Source organism: Octopus bimaculoides, unplaced genomic scaffold, assembly GCF_001194135.2.
Source record: "Octopus bimaculoides isolate UCB-OBI-ISO-001 unplaced genomic scaffold, ASM119413v2 Scaffold_167351, whole genome shotgun sequence".
Taxonomy (NCBI): Eukaryota; Metazoa; Mollusca; class Cephalopoda; order Octopoda; family Octopodidae; genus Octopus; species Octopus bimaculoides.
In genome coordinates, this window is record NW_026309667.1 from 32,993 (window position 1) to 36,081 (window position 3,089).

Consider the following 3,089-nt stretch of genomic DNA (forward strand, 5'->3'; position numbering starts at 1 on the left):
CCCCCCCCCCCGTCTACATTTATCCAGTGATGTACCCCTCTGCCATGTTAGGATTGCAATCCCCCATGCTGTCAGTTCACGTTTGTTTTTGTATTGTTCCTGTCTGTCTGTTTGTCAGACAGCTTGTTTCTTGGAGAGTCTGTCCTCTTGTTGATAAGCCTGTCCCCTGTCCCTTTGTCTGTCTTTGTCACAGCTTATCTATATGTCCCCTTATTGGCTGTTTAGTGTGTCTCCACCAGTCTGTCACTCTTTATCATATATATATATTTATGTTTATGTCTGTATATGTAAATGTGTTTAGGTATATATATATATTTATGTGTGTGTGTGTGTGTGTGTGTAAATGTGTATAAATATGCATATACATGAATATGTATATAGGCATGTGTGTTTGTGTGTGTGTGTGTAAATATATATATATATATATAATCATCGCTATAAGAGGTTTATATTCTCAAATTGACTATATATATGTATCTGTGTATATATATATGTATGTGTGTGTGTATATATATATGTGTGTATATATATATGTATATGTATAGATATGTGTATGTATGTATATATATATATATGTATATTTATATATGTATGTGTGTGTGTTGGCGTTAGGAAGGGCATCCAGCTGTAGAAACTCTGCCAAATCAGATTGGAGCCTGGTGTAGCCATCTGGTTCATCAGTCCTCAGTCAAATCGTTCAACCCATGCTAGCATGGAAAGCGGACGTTAAACGATGATGATGATGATGATATTGGTTAGTGAGATCCAACAGGTTGGTCACAGTTGGATCTTTGTTGATGATAGGCAGCCTCTGTTGAGGTGGCAACTCATTCATCAGACAGGGAAATATTGTGGGGGTCCCTAAGGAAATTGGATAGGCTTACACATGCACACACAGATATACAGACATGTGTTACACACACACATACACACACATACACACACACACACACACACACACACACACACACACACATACATGTGAGTGACTGTCACACACTGTTTACATAAATAATTGTGGGTGTATACATGTAACACTAAAAATAAACTGTTTGTGTATTTTAGTAAGTGTGCCGATGGGTGTATATAAATGTTGTGTGTGTGTGTGTGTATCTATACGTACATATGCATACCAGCACACGCATACCAGCACACGCATACTAAGACACACTCACACTTTCACACACTGAGCCAGTGTTTAAACAGGTGTCAAGTTTTCAACACAAACCAGGCACCGATATAAAAATATATACAGACATACGTTTGTATATGTGTGTGTGTGTGTGTGTGAAGAGACAGATGTGGACATGTATATATAAAAGTGTTGATAGATGCACATGTGAGTGAGTGTGTATGATTATATATATGTGATGTGTAATTGAAGTCTATATGTATATATAGGTGGAGGCGTGGCTATCTGGTAAAATGTTTGCCTCCCAACCACATGGCTCCGGGTTCAATCCCACTGAAGCACGCCGAGGAGGTATCTTCTATTATAGCCTCAAACCAGTCAAAAAGCCTTGTGAATGGATTTGGTAGATGGAAACTAAAAGAAGCCCCATTGTAAACATGTGTATTTGTCTGCCACTATTACTTGAGAAACTGGTGATGTGGTGTGTTTACAGCCCCATAACTTAGCTGTTCAGCAAAGGAGATTGGTAGAATATTTATATTTCATCATCGTCATTATCATCATCATCATTTAACATCTGCTTTCCATGCTGGCATGGGTTGGACGCTTTGACATAGAGCTGGCTAGGCAGAAGACTGCACGTGGCTCCACTGTATCTGTTTTGGCAGGGTTTTTAGGGTTGGGTGCCCTTACTAACACCAGTCACTCCGCAGAGAGGAATAGTGAAAGCTGTCTGATAAGAAGTTCCCTTCCCAATCACATGGTTCCAGGTTCAGTCCCACTGCATGACACCTTGAGTAAGTGTCATCTATTTTAGACCTGGCATTATAAGTGGATTTGATAGAGGAGAGAAATGAAAGAAGCCCTTCGTGTGTGTGTGTGTGTGTGTGTAGTGCAAAGATTAGAAATAGCATGAAAAATGCGTTGTAAAACAGTGTATTAGTTTTATGCTCTGGAAAAATAGAAGGAAAAGTCTTTTACATTTTGAGTATACACTCATCTACAGAAAGAATAGACGAGGGGAGAAAAAAAATGAAGGAAGAAAAGAACAAGCATACGTCAATTAGATGGCATCCGCATACTGAAATGACTGGAAGAGGAAGAGGTTGCTATATCTATGTGTGCCTATGTGTGACCAGTGTTTGTTTTTGTTCCTGTAACTTAGCAGTTCAATGAAAGAAATTAATAGAATATGTAAAAGTCTTTCGAAAAAAAAGAAAAAAAAAAAATTCTTGGGTCACTTCATTTGAGTAAAACTCTTCGAAACAGTGCCCCAGAATGGCTGCACTCCAATGACTGAAACAAGTAAAAGAGGTTTGGATGATTTTGCACTGATCTTCTCAGCTTCCTATTATTTCTCTCCTACTCTCTCCATCCACAGAAAAGAAAATCCAGAGACAAAAAAATCTGCAACTACAAAAGACAGGTGAGTCCATCTTTATATTCATATTGTTACCGTTGTTGTTTCTGAAAGTGGTTGCCCCAACATGGCCACTGTCTAATGACTGAAACAAGTAGGCACAGGAGTGGCTGTTTGGTAAGTAGCTTGATTACCAAACCACATGGTTCCGGGTTCAGTCCCACTGCATGGCACCTTGGGCAAGTGTCTTCTACTATAACCTCGGGCTGACCAAAGCCTTGTTAGTGGATTTGGTAGATGGGAACTGAAAGGCCATCATATATATATATATATATACACACACACATACATACATATATATGTGTGTGTGTATGTTTGTGTGTCTGTGTTTGTTCCCCCAACATCGCTCGACAACTGATGCTGGTATGTTTACATCGCCATAACTTAGTGGTTCGGCAAAAGAAACCGATAGAATAAGTACTAGGCTTGCAAAGAATAAGCCCTGGGGTCGATTAGCTTGACTAAAGGCGGTGCTCCAGCATGGCTGCGTTCAGATGACTAAAACAAGTAAAAGAATATGTGTGTGTGTGTGTGTGT

At 39.3% G+C, this 3,089-nt stretch overlaps 1 long non-coding RNA gene across 1 annotated transcript in view; it reads left to right on the forward strand.

The window, feature by feature from the left end:
• LOC128251351 (uncharacterized) overlaps positions 1 to 3,089 on the forward strand; it is a 6,049-nt gene that overhangs the window by 1,532 nt on the left and 1,428 nt on the right. Inside the window, exon 2 of the long non-coding RNA XR_008267096.1 lies at positions 2,514 to 2,558. This is a non-coding gene — a long non-coding RNA (uncharacterized LOC128251351). The remainder of the gene's footprint in view (positions 1 to 2,513; positions 2,559 to 3,089) is intronic.